This window comes from Sorghum bicolor, chromosome 4, assembly GCF_000003195.3.
Source record: "Sorghum bicolor cultivar BTx623 chromosome 4, Sorghum_bicolor_NCBIv3, whole genome shotgun sequence".
In the NCBI taxonomy this organism is placed as follows: domain Eukaryota; kingdom Viridiplantae; phylum Streptophyta; class Magnoliopsida; order Poales; family Poaceae; genus Sorghum; species Sorghum bicolor.
In genome coordinates, this window is record NC_012873.2 from 22,428,205 (window position 1) to 22,447,755 (window position 19,551).

Genomic DNA, 19,551 nt, shown 5'->3' on the forward strand with positions numbered 1-19,551 from the left:
TCTTTACCTCTTACTCTACAGGATAATTAAACTTTTATACTAAAAACATATGGATCGCATGATAAAATAACAATATTGTGAAAATAAACATCAACACTAAAGTAACATTTAATCTAAAAAAACAAAGTTCGTAAGATACCGTATAGACCTTTCTGTGATATGGTTAAAATAATATTTTATAACAACGGAAAGAAATCTATGATACCCATTTTCTTTCGTGCGCCAAAAATACAAAACAAGATAAAATCTAAAAGAATAAAATGAGCAATCATATTCATTAAGATTCAGGTCTCAATAACCACATACTTTTATCACATAATGAATGGCAACAAATTTTGGTGTGTTATATAGAGGTACCCTGCATTGCAATGGAAACAAAATAATATCCAATCATCAGCATGAGCCCAGCAGTCAGTCAAGATCAACAGACATGAAGACCAAAACTTCGTCCATTGCCAAGCAAAAATGTTCAACCTTATTATTAGACCAAACAACCTCGACTGGTGCAAATTCTGCACCAATCACTAATGCACTAAGAAATTACTATTTAATGGTACACCTGGAGGCTGCCTACTAATATATACTCTTCTATGCTTGGCATGGTAGAGAGAGCAGGAACATCGACCTTTGCAGAATGCCGAAGAAGGGGCAAAATGAACCTTCATCATTGTTTGCTTCAAATAAAGACAGCACGCATGGTGAAGAACGACTCTGGCAACACAGCTTGCAACATTCGCAGTGCCACACTGAATGCATAACATAGCACAAGAGCTTGGATGCCCAGCACCAACCTAGTGGAAAGAAAAAATCTAGTTAACATTGTTAGCACCAACCTGATATGCTCCAATCCCTTGTGTTATACTACCAGCTTCAGATGCCAACACCTATAAGGAACTTGGGTTAGATCAATATTTCCTAGAGAACAGGAATTTTATTTAAAAGACATACAAAAAACTTCCATATATCTTTAAAATCAGATGGATGCTATCTATAATCTTCGATACATGCAGGGGTCAACAGAAATATACCATATGATTTCACCACCAAGCCCCAATCAAGCCAAAAAAATATCCACTACAAAGCTCCAATCTAGGAGATAAAGCAAAAGCTGTAACAATGTATACAACAAACACGATAAACTCACCTAATCTTATTTTCCAAAAAGCGACGGGATCTTTGTTTTCACCAAAAAATCATGCCTACAAGATGATCATGCAAATATTACCTGGACCCAGGTCCAATATATTTGTTACTGCTCTAATTTAACTGAAACTACTAAACAGTGGTGGTCCGTTGATCTGGAAAACCCCAAATGACAAGTTATTTTTCATTTTAGGGAAGCCAAAGTTTGAAAGTTTGGAGTCTGTGATACACTGATACTGATAGGCGTGGTGCGCGTGGATTGTTCAGAAAACTATTAAACTTTATCAGCTTTGCATTTTGCAAATTTCTTTCACCCCCGATCTAATAATAAATTGCCAAAATTTCAGTCCGCCACCAGGTTCTGTCCACCCGCCTGTTCGTCCTAAATTCTGTCCGCCCGCCCGTCCGCGCCGGGATCTCTGTATCTTCCGAATCCTCCTTGGAACAGTCAACAACCAAACCCCCGAGCACAAACCCACTTCATCCTGTCCCATCCCAGAGCGGCAGCTTCCGATCTCTTCTCTTTTCCACCGGCCCAAGCGTCGCCGTGACCCGGAGAGTGAGGAGGGGGAGCCCGAGGAGGTGGAGCTGTAGGAGGAGGAGCCCCGAGAGGAGGAGAACACGGAGGCGGAGCCCGTAGCTGTAGGGGACCTGATCAAGACCACCAGCAAGAGGAGGAAGCAGAGGAAGCAGTACGAGGGCAACACCTTCGAGCTGGTAAGCCGCTTCCTCCTCTGTTTCTCGCTTCCAATTTCTGCTCTATTTGGATTTTTGGTGTTTTGGGAGGCACAAATTGTTTTCTTTCCGTTGGGTGATTGCTGTGGGCTCATTTGTGCACGAGGACCCCGTGCTGCTCACACCTAAGGACAACACTGAGAAGCCCTATGTCGCCATCCTCAAGGTCTGCCAAATAAACTGTGTTTACTTTAATGAAATTTCACTCGATTCACTGTAGAGCCTCATAGATTTCGCTAAACTTGTTGGGTTGGTAGCTATTGATGCTTCTGTTGTGTGATAGGTGACCAGAGTCTTTATACCAGTATAAGATAGACATGTTCTTTTACTATGAAATATGAGATCATGCTAGGTTTTGGCTGCAGTATTTTCATACTGCCATTGTGCTTATAGACTGTAATTCACCTATATTTGCATCCAACTGTTTTGTTCTGTGACCTCACTAATTTTTGCATAAATTATTCATCCCTTTTTTATAACTTATATTGTTCTGTATTTGGTTGCTACAACTAAATTAGAAGTGTTACTCTTGAATTGTTGGAAACTGGACATCATAGTTAACTCATTTCATGAACATTGATTAAGTGTTTGCTGCTAGGCATCATTGTGGATTTGGGTTTTTTACTGCAATGGGTGCAACCGCAAATGAACAACCCTATATGTCAAGCTGTTAATTGTCAGCCTTTCCTTATCTCCTATGACTGGATGACTCGGATCGTTACCTGTTCTTGTTAGTGCTGAGGACAAAGTCTCTTGTCATTGTACAGCTGGAACATATCTTCTAATATAGTGGTCCTTCTTACAATAAAGTCTCATATGTGCTAGAGTTCCTTGTGATATTTGATATTTTCATCTTTCATTTTTTGTATCATAACATCTTTTTAATTATCTTCAAACGGGGTATAATAGAAACTAAGGGGAACCTATATGTATCTGGCCAATGGTTTTATAGACCAGAAGAGGCTGACAAAAAGGAGAGTGGATGCTGGGTAGCACGAGATACACGGGAGTTATTTTACAGATTTGACAGATTTTTTTCTCCCGTTGCAACGCACGGGCATTTTTGCTAGCTATAATTTATTCTTGATAAAAATCCATTAGAGATCATATTTATGATGACTAAACTATACAATACGTCAGTATATATATAAGAGAAAATAAAGTAAGTAGTGTTGTGGCTAAAAAGACGCAACTCCAATTGTTTTATGATAAATATAGGTCATATTGCTTAAGCAGGTACATTTTGCATGCCTCTACCATTAGAAAACCTAGTAGGAATAAGAGACACAAAGGTATGGTATATTGATATCACAAACATTTGATAATTTCACATCTGGTTTTCATACAATTTATGTTATATTATTTTCCATGGTCCTTGTAGGAATGTTTTATCACATATTTCAATGTGTAAGATCACATACTTCAAAGTGGAAAATTCCAATTAAATCAAAACTTGTTAATGGGAAGAAAGTTGGGAGTGTCAAAGCTTACTATTAACTCAAGAGGATGCCTTTGCCTGCCTTCATCATAGGCTTTATCTCTCAGCTCTTCAGAGCTAATAGCTTAATATCACCTGTGATGTCACAAGGACCACAATGCAACACAAAATACAAAAATATGAGCGCAAATGTGTTCAAGGAGGCCGAGGCCACTGGTTAAAGCACAATGAGTTGCTTATTTACCTCATGAGGTGAGCATAACGCATAAGCTTTCACAGTGGAGTTTCATTCTTAAAAATTTGGTGCCTACAGGACTCAGGATTTGTACAGAACTGGCAAAAAGCTCACAAAGTTGGTAACTCACATATAGCAAGGAGTAATCAAGTAGGATCAAAAGTATAGCGCGCTTGCATCAATTAGTATTTTAGACTATCTTTCCAGCCTAATGCTATATTTTAGAGTATCATAGAAATGTAGCAAAATCATCTAACATAATTCCTTACAAGAACATGGCATGTTTTGTATTCCTTTCCCAACTTCTTGGAATCCAATGCCAAGAGCCAGGTAGCTATTGATCCTGGTGTATGGAGTTCAAAGTCCCACTGTAGAACAAATCAAAGAAGATGGTAAAAAATAGAGAGACACCTATTGTAGTTGCACGAACCATGATTCCCATTTTGGTTGGCAAGGTTGCCAAAGTGACAGGAACCAATAGCTTCAATCGCAATACCAGAAATTGATGGCTTCTCTAAGTCAATCCCTCCATGATAAGCATCAAATTTTCTCCAAATTGAAGTCCTGACATCTGAACCATCCCAATTCTTTCGTGACTGGATCCTGGTGAGTGGAAAATTGCATAATTTGATTGATGTGAATGAACACCACGAGGAAGGAAGAGACATGTATCAGAGAGGGTGGGACAGATACCTGCTAATTGATGTCAGAGATGGGAGGTGCAGCAAATGACCTCATCCCATTGCACTGCCGCCTGCTGGGGTGGCCGTTGCTGCGGTCCCTTCCAGAGCGCCATGGTTCCTCCCTAGCAATGGTGGCAGCGGTTCCGTGCAGGCTGTGGTACTTATGGAGTGCTAGCGCAGCATCCCCAGTCGCTGCCTCCTCCTGGTTGTTGTCGTGGACACCCACGACGCCGGTGCTATACATCACCAACCCTCCCCAACCTCCTCCCTCCCTTCGTTGCTAGGACCTGACACAAAAGGGGTGCCACTGACGATTGGGATTAGTGAGGAGTGTTGCCAGATCCATTGCCGCGACCTCGCCGCTGCCTCATTCTTAGAGCACAGGAACCCTCAGCTGCCGTTTCCCCAATGAATAGAGGCTTCAGATCGGGCGAAGCAACTGGAGTTTTGCAGGTTGCAGGGAAGGGCGAGCCACGAACGCGAGCCCGGGGCAGGGAATGGCGAACTGGGTGTCATGCTGGGCGGCGGTTCCATGGACGCGAGCGTGGGGCAGGGAAGGCCGAGCTAGGCATGATTGGTGGACGTGATCTCACGACCGTGATTGCAGGATGTGGGAGCTCGCGCGTGGGAGGAGGCCCCGTCTGCCGGCGCTGCCGGATCACAGGTTGGGCAGACGGACGAACCAAAGATTTTATCGGGCGCGGCCACCGGCCTCGTTGCGGCCTCCCGCAGCTCGCGGTGGGCGGGGCGCGGCCAACTGCGCGGCCGCTCGGGCACCAGCGGGCGGGGCGCGGCCACCGGCCTCGCTACGGCCTCCCGCAGCTCGCGGTGGGCGGGGCACGGCCAACTCCGCGCGGGTTTGCGGCGGGCGGGGCGCGGACACCGGAGATCGAGAGGAGGGAGAGAAACCACCGCAGGTTCGTGGCGGATGGGGCGTGGACACCGGAGATCGAGAGCAGGGAGAGAAACCATGGCCACCGTCGTGCGATGGAGAGAAACTTGCGCGTGTTTCCTATTAGAGGCGCGGGTCGCAGGTGCCGCGGGCAGATGGACGAAAATTTTCGGGTCGCAGGTGCGGAGTGGGCAGCACGAAAATTTTTGTTGCACCAAAAAGTGTCCATCTTTTACTCTTTTTAGTTGTAGGAGAGGAGATATTATCTTTTGCTAATCTTCGCTCTTAGTCTTTAAATCTCATAATGTGACGCCCTAGTGATAAACCTTTAACTATCTTTTTAACCTTCTTTGATCTTTCTTTTTCGCTCATGCTGATCTTCAATCCTTTGATCTCAAGTCGTAAATCCCGAATGAATCTTGAGAACAAATATTTGACATCTTTGTCAACTTTTGTCATTCTTTAATCCCTAAATCATATCTCATCAAAAGTCTCAAAATAGTATTGATGATCTGCTTTGTCCTTCTTCTTAGTCTCTTCGAATCTCGGGACGAGATTATTGTTAAGAGGGGTAGATTGTCACACCCCGAAATTTTCAATTTTGGGTTCTGCATAGAAAATGCTAAACAAATATAAATGAAATTGAAACATTTGTATAAGATTTACCAACTGAAATCATTTTTCTTTGGAGCTTCCTAGATCTTTTACTTGTACGCCAAATCATTGTTTTGTGCTCATCATTTATGAACCTATATTCCTGCAAACTTCTCGAAAGTTTTCCAGCTTTTTCTAGAAATTCTTTCTCGTTTTTTTTTGAACATAATCTAATTTTTTATGCTCCAAATTATCTTACCATGAGCTCCAAATACTTTATTTGGGTCTGTTATGTTTCATGATGTCTCTGAGAATTTTTCCTAGATTTTTGGAACCTTCAGAGTATTTTTCGTGGCTTAAAATAATAATTTTGGACCTTTTCTAGAATTATTTTATTCACAAAAATAAGTAATTCTGAAAATAAGAAATCCTTTATTTTATCCCAATACTCAAGCCCATGACCTCAAAGGCAAGTATATTTATTTACTAATGGGCTTTAAATAATCAGGCCTGTTAGTAAAATTAGAGGATGCAATATTAATTAGTATCATATTGCTAATTGATATGATGTACGGAGTTTCCCACGCTATAAAGTTGTAGCAACCCCTGGACATATCTATGATATATCGAAGCACTTGGTAAACGTGGTAATCCTTTTTCTTCCTTCTTGTGATTCGCTAGTGGATGACGTTGCCGGTTCCTCATCACCTCTATTACCTACAGCTTCTGTACGTATCACCGTGACCAGCCGGCGACAAGGCCTTAGCTCCTAGCATATGCAGCTTGACCTTGTCCTTATGTCAACTCCATGTGGCCGCTCGGCTCCTGCAGCGAGCCACCGTCGCTGGCAATGGTGTGTATGCAGCTTTATATGCTGATCCTGTTGCTTCCGGCCGACTTATGTTTAGCCATCTTCCTTCATTAACAGATTGTAGCGTTATCTCCCGTCGTGCTAACCCATTGGCCGAGCAGCTCCCGCCCTTGCCTCCACGAACAGCAGCAGCCCAATCAGACCACGTCCAGATGGAAACGACGACCAGGGTAGAAGATAAGCCTAATTACGATTTTGTCACTGTTTCATAATACCTCCGCCGTTTATTCGTTTTATGTCCGATTCGAGTGGTCCTAATTGCGTTAGGTACATGTCGTTATGCTCTACATAGTTGTTCTAAAGTTTAACATGTCACTTGATTATAAATTTATAAATTTAAATACTAATAAATTAATATTTATTTAATAACTTTCTAATTAAAAGTAATCTAAGTTTTACTTGGTTCTTATTGTGTTACGACCGTGCCGACTATAAACTGCATGTTAGAAGAAACATTTAACATGTCTTACATCATTTAATTTTATAAGTTAAATATTATTTTGATTTATGCTCATGCAACTGAGTTTCTAATTACAAAGCATAATAGGACTTACTTCGGTCTTTCGTAAATTAATGTTAATCTAGTTAATATCAACTTTAATGTCTTTCGAATTCTAAGATGCTTAGTTCAACTCTGAAATCTAAGTGCTATAGTTTAATTGCCCCATGCTCTCTATACGAAGTTAAATACTAAATTGATTAATACACTTGCATCTAGTTTTATAACTAAAAAAATAAATATAGGTTTTATATTTGTGTGTTTCATATATATATATATATATATATATATATATATATATATATATATATATATATATATATATATGTTAACCTGATTAAATACTACACATAATCATGTTTCTAAATTATAATTTAATTTCAGTCCAAACATGTATATTAAATTCAAATTAAATTTTAGATGTTCTCATATGGCATAAATGATATCTAACTATTTATAAATAAAACATGATTAGTTTTAACTTGACTTTTGAAAATAAATATGTTAACATTAATCTGAATTAATGACTTTTAGATTATTTTGTTTACTTAAATAAATCAAATATCTAGGTTTCTCTTTTATAATATAAAACTCTTGATAGTCGTTTCTTTCTAACGTAGCCGTGTTCTCCGGTGTTTCTTGTGTTCTCGCGACTATAGTAATTTGTTCTCTTTTAGTATGTTGTGTAATCTTGTGTGGTGAATTGTTCTTAGTTGCTTTTATTTGTTGTTTGTTTGTTTGCCTATGTGTGGTGCTTGATACGAGTAGACGAGAACTGTTTGTGGACGCTGAGGATCAGAAGATGATGACCGAAAGCTAAAGGTGTGGGAATTGAGCAAGTGTTTAAGGCAAGTATAACTTGGGACCATCCTTGTTACCTATACACTTATAATTACACATATATCATATGCATGTGTCCACCTTGACAACCTTAGTGAAATCATAGACGATTGTTATCTTGAATTCCTTGATACCTATTTGGTTATGCATTTGGGTAGTTCTTGCTAGTGCTGATTTTAATCCATGATCTTGTAACATGAATATTTGGATATACAATAAACAATAAAATAAGCTTTCTAGCAACTTGAATATAAAGGGTGGAAAGAACTCTAGCTTTTGCTAGATTGATCTTGACCCTCCATAAGGACTTATCCTTTGGCAAAAGCTGGGACAACTCGTACAACCATGAGGGCTATATGGCTCTGGCTTTAGCTCAGTATGAAGACCTTTTCTAGCTTGTTAGAGGTTACCCGAAAGGGCGCTAGAGGGGCTGAACCGACACGGGTATAATGCGAGCCCCTGTCCCTATGTGTATAGGCTGCGCGTCATTGTGCCATTCGCAAGGGGGGTATCTATGTCTGCTCGCGAAGGAAACCTTGCGGCCCTAACATGTTAGACGAACTTTTGAAAGGCTTCATAGTGATCCCTGCCGACCTTCCTTGGAAGTGGGTTAAGAGGCTGATCACCTCGGGCGAAAGGGTAAATCATGACTCATGGGTAAAGATGTACAACCTCTACAGAGTGTTAAATCTGGTATACTAGCCGTGCCCACAGATACGGGCGGCCCGGAAAACTGACGGAATAGATGGACACTGATGAACATGAATAATGATGATAAATGATGGTTTATTATATTGTTTATATGTGTTATTCTTTATTCTTGTGTACATTGATCATGTGGTTAAGGGATTTAATTATGCTACCTTGACATTTGCTATCTAAATATAAACATGCTATCTACATATAAAAGCTAAATGCAATCAAACCAGTGTCAGCTTTTTGAGCCTCATGAACCCCTGGTTATACTTGTTGAGTACGATATGTGCTCACTCTTGCTATTTCCCACCACTCCAGTTTACTAGTAAGAGTTGCTAAGAGTTGATTAGAAGGATGGAGTCATGAAGGATGTTCTCAGGATACAAGAAGTGATAGGCATATGTTACCCCCAGTCAACCGTCCCTGTGAAGATTGAGCCTAAAGATTAGTTATCATTCCGCGATACTCTGATGTAAGTGTCTATTATTTGTATGTTTCCGCTATATAACATTGTTTCTGATACTATTCATTTCTGTTGTTATATGTGTGGACTTTCTAGGCACACATATGGCTTGCTTGGTTTTGTTCTTTAAAACCGGGTGTGACATAAACACGACTAAACAAGATCAATTTATACAACATATTCTACTATGGAATGTGACATGGTTTATATTTTTGATCAAAACTAGATCACAAATGAGCACAAAAAATTGGTTCACTCAAAATAGACATCTACAATTAAAGATATGAATTTCCAAAGTTAAACTCATTTCTTGAAAAGAATAAAAGAAAACCCAAAACTCTAGCTGCTGACATGTGGGACCCATGGTCAACCCGACCCCACTAGTCAAACATATGGAGGCAAGGGAGTGGCACTGACTGGTGATAGCATGTTGACGGTGAGTTCGCTAGTGGATCCAAGGCCATGGCCAATCCACGGCGATTGGTGGTGGTGGACGGATCTACGGTTCACCGAAGGTGGCTCGCGAGCAATGATGGTGACATGGCAAAGCTGCTTAGAGGTATGCTAGGCATCTCTAGCGATGGCAAAGCCCAGTAAGGGGCGCTATGGCTCTGTGTGGTCAGGTGAAGCTAACGAGGTTGGTTGGGGGTTCTCTATTAGAACCGATGAGCTTGCTACAATGCCCAGTTGTATGCCAGTGGTGAGTCCGATGGCGCTTCACATCCTATTTCACTATAGCAAGGTCACCAAGGCTCGTAGGGTCATGTGCTAGGCTAGGGCTCACTCTAAGCAATCCCTAATTCAAGGAATAGGAAGAAGAGGTTAAGAGAGGAGAGTGGGAACAAGTTCGCTGTGGAGGAGGACATGGCAACTATGAACACAACAGCTGCATGCACATCACCTATGCTCAACTCGTGTAGTGAGCGAGTCAAGGAGGTAGAGGACACAAAGGTGAAGCTATGGGTGTGAGCAATTTGGACTACATGGTGGAAGCGGCGTACAAGCTCAGTAGAGCTCGCTGTGGCAATGGTGCTCAGGCGGTTGCCTATGCGAGAGAGAGAGAGCGAGAGAGAGAGGAAGGATGTGGACAACGGTAGAGGCAACACAATGCTCCCCTTACCACTTTAGAAGAGGGTGGCTTGTTACACGGGCCCATTGCCAGCATACGGTCGACACGCGGCCTAGCAATGCAGACTCCATCATGCCGACTGATAGGTGATCTTTCTTCACCTCTATCGCAAAAACTAGTTGATCATTTTGCAAAGCAATTGCTCCACTCACTAGACCTACATAAGTACTCCAATTTTGGTTTATAGATCATCATCTAGTTCAGCCTAGATTTCAAATGGCATGGCTCCAAACAAGGGTACTCAAAACTCCAAGTCAGTTCATGACTTAGAAAATTTCTAAGTCCCCAAAACAGCCCCCAATTCTACCTTGTGGGCTATTTTTAGCATGTTGTGCATATTTCTAGCTCAAGGTCACCAAATAACTTTTGTTCTTATAAAATTGGCTACAATTTTGATAAGCAAAGGTGCTCTAGATGGTCAAACTAGGTCAACTCCCACTTAGAAGCCTAATTAAGCAAAATCATCAACATGAACATTGTTCTATTATGCATCCTAAGTGTAGCTAAGGTGTTCTAGTGACCAAACATCAATCATACATGTCAACCAATCATGGCAATAAGTACACATAAGCATAATTTTAAGCATTCACCTGTGATAATGCATAAGAATGCAAAGGTGCTCCATATTCTTATGCTCATGGTATGAATGAATGATGCTCATGCTTATGAAATGTGATGCAAAAGTGCAAGCTGTACAGTCAATGCCAATAAGCTTAATCATGCGGGCGGGATTACCTACATTAAGTCTATCCTTGCCTCTATCACTGTCTACTACATGTCTATAATTCTTTTTTGAAAACCTTTTGTCAAAAAGGTCAATACTATTATTGACAAATGTAGGTGGGCTAGTGTCTAGGATGACAACCCTTCTAATCCCATTGCATTCTGCTCTTGGGATGACATCTGGCAACCCAAAGAGAGTGGTTGCTTGGGTATTAGAGAACTATATACTATTAACAAAAGTCTGATCATTTAGGCTGCCTAGAATGTTGTCAACAACAAAATTGCCTTCCTCACCAGAATCTTAAAGGCCAAATATTACCATAACAACTCCTTCTAGACTACTAATCCTAGATCATGCTCCATCTTTTGGTCTTCCATCCTTGAAGTTAAAAAAGAACTCCTCCCTAATGTTACCTATCAGATTCAAGATGGTAACACTTCTATTTAGTCCTCACCTTGGTGCCCTATTTGGGATTCAATTCACAACCATCTCCCCTTACCGGTCACCCATTATCCTCTTCCAAGTCTAGTGGTTGACCTCTTGATCCCTAATCCCTAAACTTGAAATCTAGACCTCCTATCTAACATCTTTGATCCTCAAGCAATCCAAATTATTTCAAAAGACTATACCACTAAAAACATGTACAAAATTCTTAGTGTTGACAACGTTTTTGGACACGTATCTTTGGACGCGTATCTGGGAGTCAGTGAAATATGGATCGGCAGATGGAAGAGTGGTGACTGGTTATCAAAGGAGTTGCCAGAGAAACAGCAGGATGCAGCCAAGTCCAAGGGTGGTGGTCGATCTATGCTGATGCAGTTGATTGCCGATGCCGACAGATGGTGATTCGCCGATGGTCACAAGGAGAGGCGCAGGATTTGTCGATCGAGTCATGGTGGTGTACCGATCGGTTGTCGGAGATAATTTAATGTTTTCCATAGTTATTAGAGTTTGTTTTGTATACGGATTACGTTCAATTTGGAATTCAAGTCCTAGTTGTGTCTTGTTGTAACTCTTTTGGACAGGGTATAAATATAAACCCCGTGGCGATGTAATGAATATACACAATCAATCAAACATAAGTTTTTACATCTAGCGTCTACTTTTCGAAAACTTCTTCACCCTGCATATTTTCCTTTTACTACGAGTTCTTAGGAATTCATCGAGTCAACCTCGGCGAGTTCTCGAGTTCTGCGTGAATACCTCTTGGCCGTGACATCCGGGTGCATCGCTGTTGTCGGGACCAAAGTATTCGAGTTATCACCTTTGTCGATTGTAAGGTCAAATCGGCTGGCACGCCTTAACGTTGAATCGGGTATTAGCCCTTTGTGTTTGCATATCTACTTTTGCACCAACACATCTTTTGGCACGCCCAGTGGGACAGAGATTCAATATCAAGATCAACATGTCGAACACCGATTTCGACTTGGAGAACGTCATCCCCGTGACGGAAGCCAATCGAGAGATGAGCAGAAGCAAGCTATGGCAAAAGCTATGGAGGACTACAAGCAGCTATGCTTGAAATCCTTCAGTATCAATAGGAGTGCCGAGGTAATCCAAAAGGAAGCATTGCCGATGCCTCGGCAAATCACTTTTGAAGCCAATCCTGGTAAACTTCAAGAGATGGTTGACAGTGCTATTAATCGTGCTCTAATCAATCAATCTAGTGTGCTATCCAATATAGTTTTCAATGTTGTGGCTAGAACTTTCAAAGAAGGACAAGTACCACCATCTTATGTGGGCCCAGCCTATCATCAGCTAGGAGCATCATCGGTTACGGCTCCATCGGCTACTATGGCCGTTGCAGGTACAGAAGTTACTTCTCCTCCAAGCATATTAGGGATGACTAATGCGCAATCTACACCGATGATGACTAATCCATCAACATCAGAGGGACAAGTTAAACTCGCTATAGATTTATTAGCATCGGCAATGTCAGGGTCTGTGTTTAAAGGTTCTCAAGTTCCTCCCAATTGGTGGGGATATGGTATGCCCCCAGAGTTTATGGCAAATAGTTCTAGGACACCTAAAGTGGCTGACATGACAGGCAAGGCTCCTATGGCATCGGCACCCCGAGGCTCGCCGATGACTTAGAATCCCCAGTATTCTACAACTACTACTACAAGACCTTTTACTGGGAATTTTCAAATGCCTATGTTCCAGATGCCTAACCCATCGGCAGATCCAATGCCGACGCAGCAAAGGTTTATCACACAGCCAGGGTATGTCAATTCAATGATGATGCCCAATTATCAGCCATCGGCAGGGCACAAGTTCATCATAGAGTGTTCCTAAACCCTAAACCCTAAACCCTAAGCCCCTAGAGGAGACACAAGTTCATCATAGAGTTGAGAGGAGCCCTCGAAGGATAACCTCTCCTCTAAATAGACTTAGGGCTTAGCATCTAATGTGAGTAGATTAAATCTACTAGATTGAGAGAGATAGAGTGGAGGTGTAGATCGGAGGAAGCCCGGCCTGTCGGTGTCTACTCCGAGGTTGTACCTGCGGGATCAAGTTCTCCTAACCCGAAGCTTGCTCCTAGGATTCTTCAGTATTTCGACTTCTAAATACTAGTAAGTTCTTTTTTTATTGTTCTTTGGTTTATGAGTTTACTTTAATCTCTTCGCATAGAGTTTAGAGTAATTATCTCTAGCGTAGACATGGTGTTTGGGCTAGGATACTCATAGATATTCTCTGACTAGGCGGACCGTGGTAGTAGCGAGGATCGTGACATTTCCGAGTTACCGTTGCAGACCATATCTCGTTAGTAGGACAGATAGGGTTTATAGGTGCGGGTTGAACATCCTCTGTGGTGTCTAGATTCCGTGAGCCACCCCAATAGAACAGTAGATTATCCTTACCAAGGTTAGAACGAGACTACAGTTGCAGTCTTCTCTATATATCACTCACATCGAGAAACATTCTTTGTAGCCTAAAGGTTAGTAGTAATAGACTGGGTTAGTCAGATGCACTCTTTCTCCTAGTGGTAAAAATATAAATACGATACTCTGTATAACATCCCTGGTGAAGTGCTCACCGATATCCGTGCGCTTGCGGATCAATTCCTTATTGCGTTTCCAAATATCAACAAGCATTTCTGGCGCCGTTGCTGGGGAGAAAGACGGTTTGCTGAGATAACCTTGAGTCTTACTACTAGCTTGTATCTATACTTTTATCTTTTCTTATCTTTTTATATTCTTTATTTATTTTCTTCACTCTTACCTTATGGAAAACCAAGATTCTAGATCAATCTATCAATTTGCAACACCTTCGGAAACTGACCTTTTGCCATGGGAATCATCACAGCCTATCCAGACATCCCAGTATAGGTTAAGTTCTAGGTTAATTACCATGATTCGAAACCTATCTTTTCTGGAAAGGAAGACGAAAACCCTTACCTTCATATTAGAGATTTTGAGTAAACATGTGATTGCCTTCGCATTGAAGGCATTTCTGATAAAACTTTACGTTGGAAGCTCTTTCCTTTTTCTTTAAGGGGAGAAGCTAGACAATGGTATAATCAGAAGGTAAGTCAACAATGAGGTGAATGGGGAGTTTTACGAGCCAATTTTTGTCTAGATTTTTATTCCCTCAATCGTATCGGCGACCTTAGACTCGATGTCCTATCTTTTAAACAAAAAGATAATGAAACTTTGGGAAAATCCTGGAAACGTTTTTCTGATCTTTTAGAATCTGGTCCAAACCTTAATCTTGAAGACCCTGTTCTTCAGAAAGATCATAAACAAATGCTACATACAATGTCTAGAGGTTCTTTCTTTCGCATCCCTACTAATGACGCTAGAGTGATCCTAGATAGAATCCTAGAAGCTGAGATGGATAATACCCTTCATGATGAAACCCACGAAGCCGAAGTAGACACTCTACCAAATTCTCCATCTACTTTAGCTATCCCAAGTTCTGAGCCACAAAAGGAAGAAATTCCACCACCTGATTTCATGTTGGATATAGAATCTGATCTTTTTGCCGATTTTGGAAACATTTCAAACTATCATTCTATTAACAGACCCCAAAACGGCCATTTTTGAATTTGTTTGTCAACTAAACATTGATTGAGAGAGCTTATCGCAGTCATGAGTAGCGAATGGTTGGAGGAGTCAGAGCTTTCCTCTGATGTGATCCGTTTGGACACACCTCCTATAACTATACGATGTGCTTATCCTATCACTTTGATGCTCTCTGTAATCCTGTTGTGGGGATCAACATCATGTCTGAATCTTTTGCACTTAAATTATTTAAAAATTTGCTCTTAACCCCCACAACAAAGGTCATAAAGGAATCTTCGGGACGATTAGTCCCCAGTCTTGGAATTATTAATGTCCTACCCCTTACGGTAGAAGGCTCTATGGTTCATTAGAACTTCTATATCTTTGATACATGGGACTTCGACCTGTTGATAGGACAACCTTTTAGAAGACTCCTGCATGAAGGTCTTACTGGAAAGCTACACATTTCTTTTGGAAAAACTTTTAAATTTCCAATAACGATTTCACACTCCTTAAATATTAAGGCTGAGTCATATCTTTTGCCTGATCCTATGGAGGAGGTAAAGGCTGCATCTCTAGAGCTTTTAGATGAACCAGACTTAGAAGATGAAGCTCCTTTCTTCATAGAAGAAGAGGCTGAACCTTCTGAACCTGAACCCTTAGACGAGTTCGCAGAAACGCCTAGACCTCCCATAGAGCTTAAAACTTTACCACCCGGTCTTATCTATGCTTTCCTAAACAATAATCTAGAGTTTCCTGTGATCATTAGTGATAAACTCACTCAGGAGCAAACTCTGCATTTGATGACCATTCTTGAGAAACATCACTCAGTTTTCGGCTACTCACTCCAAGATCTTACAGGAATCAGTCCTATGATTTGTACCCATCGTATTCCGACAGATCCTTCTGTTTCACCTTCTCGAGAACCCCAACGTAGACTTAACAACGCGATGAGAGAGGTATTTAAAAAGGAAGTTATAAAGTTGCTGCATGCAGGGATTATATATCCTGTGCCGTTCAAGTTGTAGAGTGGGTGAGCCCAGTTCAAGTTGTGCCTAAAAAGGGAGGCATGACTGTCGTTTTGAATGAGAAGAACAAGCTATGTCCGCAATGCACCATCACAGGTTGGCGGATGTGCATAGACTATAGAAAATTAAATAAAGCCACGAGAAAGGATCATTTTCCTTTACCTTTCATAGATGAGATGCTAGAGCGATTAGCGAACCATTCGTTCTTCTGTTTCTAAGATGGATATTCAGGGTATCACCAGATCCCGATCCATCCTGATGATCAAAGCAAAACCACTTTTACATGCCCATACGGAACTTATGCTTACCGTAGAATGTCATTTAGGTTATGTAATGCACCAGCTTCTTTTCAAAGATGCATGATGTCTATATTTTCTGATATGATTGAAGAGATTATGGAAGTTTTCATGGATGATTTTTCTGTTTATGGAAAAACTTTTGATAGTTGTCTTGGAAACTTAGACAATGTTTTGCAAAGATGTGAAGAAAAGCACTTAGGCCTTAATTGGGAAAAATGTCATTTTATGGTTAAGGAAGGAATAGTGCTGGGACACTTAGTGTCTGAAAGAGGTATTGAGGTAGACAAAGCTAAAATTGAAGTAATTGAACAACTACCTCCACCTGTGAATATGAAAGGAATTAGAAGCTTTCTTGGCCATGCTGGTTTTTATCGCAGATTCATAAAAGATTTTTCATTCATTGCTAGACCACTTACTCTTTTGCTAGCCAAGGATGCTCCTTTCGAATTTGATGATGCATGCCTAACATCTTTCAAATTATTAAAGAATGCACTCATCTCTGCACCAATCATTCAACCCCCTGATTGGTTGTTGCCTTTTGAAATTATGTGTGATGCTAGTGATTATGCTGTGGGGGCAGTTTAGGGACAAACTAAAAACAAGAAGCATCATGCAATTGCTTATGCCAATAAAACTTTGACAGGAGCTCAACTTAATTATGCAACCACTGAAAAAGAGCTTCTGGCTGTTGTCTTTGCCATTGATAAATTTAGATCTTATTTAATTGGAGCTAAAATAATTGTTTACACTGATCATGCTGCACTAAAATATCTGCTCACTAAAAAAAGATGCTAAACCTCGCCTGATTAGATGGATCTTATTACTCCAAGAATTTGACTTAGAAATAAAAGATAAAAAGGGAGTAGAAAATTCTGTTGCTGATCACTTGTCTAGAATGTATTTTAAGAATCCACAGGAAACCCCCATCAATGATTCACTCCGGGACGACATGCTCTATGGGATTAACAGGTCTGACCCCTGGTATGCAGATATTGTTAATTTTATGGTTTCAGGGTATGTACCACCAGGAGCAAACAAGAAGAAGCTTATTCAATAAAGTCGTTCACATATATGGGATGAGCCATACCTCTTCCGAGTATGCTCTGATGGCTTACTCAGGAGGTGTGTGACCACTGAGGAAGGATGGAAGATCATTGACAGATCTCATTCATCACCATATGGAGGTCATTATGGAGCATTCCATACACATTCAAAGATCTGGCAGTGTGGATTCTACTGGCCTACAATGTATGAAGACACGAAGCAATATATCAGAAGATGTGGGCTATGTCAAATGCACGGAAACATAAACATAAGAGATGTCATGCCACTCACCAACAACCTTCAGATTGAGCTCTTTGATGTTTGGGGAATAGACTACATGGGTCCATTTCCCCCATCAAAGAAGTGTGAGTTCATCTTGGTGGCAGTTGACTACGTCTCCAAGTGGGTAGAGGCACTACCTTGCAAGCACGCCGACAACATCAGTTCAAAGAGGATGTTTGAAGAAGTTATATTTCCAAGATTTGGAGTTCCCAGAGTAGTGATAAGTGATGGAGGTGCACACTTCATCGACAAACGCTTTAAGCAATATCTATCAAAACATGGAATCCGTCACAACGTCGCTACTGTTGATATTTGGTAACGCCATCAAGAAATGATCCGCAAGCGCATGGATATCGGTGAGCACTTCACCCAGGAGGTTATCTAGAGTATCGTATTTTTATTTTTACCACTGGGAGAAAGCGTGCATCTGACTAACCAAATCTATTGCTACTAACCTTTAGGCTACAAAGAATGTTTCTCGATGTGAGCGATGTATAGAGAAGACTACAACTGTAGTCTCGTTCTAACCTTGGTAAGGATGATCTACTGTTCTATTGGGGAAGCTCACGGAATCTAGACACCACAGAGGATGTTCGACCCGCACCTATAAACCCTATCCATCCTGCTAACGAGATGTGGGCTGCAAAGGTAACTCGGAAATATCATGTTCCTCGCTACTACCACGGTCCAGCTAGTCAGGGGATATCTATGAGTACCCTAGCCCAAACACCACGTTTACGCTAGCAATGATTACTCTAAACTCAACCGAAAGAGATTAAAGTAAACTCATAAACCAAAGAACAATAAAACAAGTACTTACTAGAATTTAGAAGTCGAATTACTGAAGAATCCTAGGAGCAAGCCTCGGGTTAGGAGAACTTGATCCCGCAGGTACAACCTCAGAGTAGACACCGACAGGCCGGGCTTCCTCTGATCTACACCTCCACTCTATCTCTCTCAATCTAGTAGAACATAGAAGAACTAATTCTACTCTCACATTGGATGCTAAGCCCTAAGTCTATTTAGAGGAGAGGTTATCCTTCGAGGGCTCCTCTCAACTCTATGATGAACTTCTTCTCCTCTAGGGGCCAGGGGGTCTGCTTATATAGTCCCCTCAGGTGAACGTGGGCCATCAGATCAAACCGATATTGATTGAATGGTTATCCTTGATCCTTTAGGTTGGTGGAGCGTAATCCGTGAAACGGGTCCTGATTGGACTCTGCACCAGGGCGGGCGCCCTAGGGGGAAGGCGGGCGCCCTACCCCCAGGCCCGATCACCTTCCCGTTCATTCCCGAGGCTTCTAGAGTCTTCTAGATGATAGAAAATTGCGCGACACATTAATATCTCTAAGTAAACCCGACGTGTGGGCCTTTCTTCCATATTTCCTGATAACCCCCTACAGAAATAGACAAACACCAAAACTCGTTGAATTCTGTTAGATAAAACCCTAAGTCTGGGTGTTGGTTGCATTCGGATCCTTTTCTTTATTTATTTGATGATTATATTTGGTACTTAAGGACCGTCAACAACTCCCCCAAGCTTACCTCTTGCTCGTCCCTGAGCAAGGATGAACTCAAGAGTTTCTGCAGTGGTTTCATGCCTTAAAAGTAAGATCTCATCTCTAAGTTAGAGTAAACTAATTTTGCCTTTCACCATGGGGCTTCCAACCGTCACTTGTGTCTTGAGCAGTTAAAAGATAGAACAGTCTAGTCAAGCGCCATGTCTCTTATTCTTGATCAGCTATAGCTCTAGAGTTTTTGCAGATTTTCAAAGAAAACTCAGAGATTCCTTGTATGACTCTCTCAAATCTCTCTTTTGTGGTATTTCTGGATCCTTTCCAAGGCAGTAATGGTATATGCCTTCTCTCAAAGTATGTGGTATTTTTGGTATGAGGCATAGTGATATTGCCTTCTCTCTCACCCTACTCTAATAAGGTTTTGATATCTGGAGC

At 41.2% G+C, this 19,551-nt stretch overlaps 1 long non-coding RNA gene across 1 annotated transcript; it reads right to left on the reverse strand.

Annotated features, from left to right (window-relative positions):
• On the reverse strand, positions 292-3,547 carry LOC110434563. Its single transcript, XR_002452083.1, has 2 exons — positions 3,370-3,547; positions 292-884 (listed from the first exon to the last, which is right to left on the reverse strand). It is a non-coding gene; the product is annotated as an uncharacterized LOC110434563 (long non-coding RNA).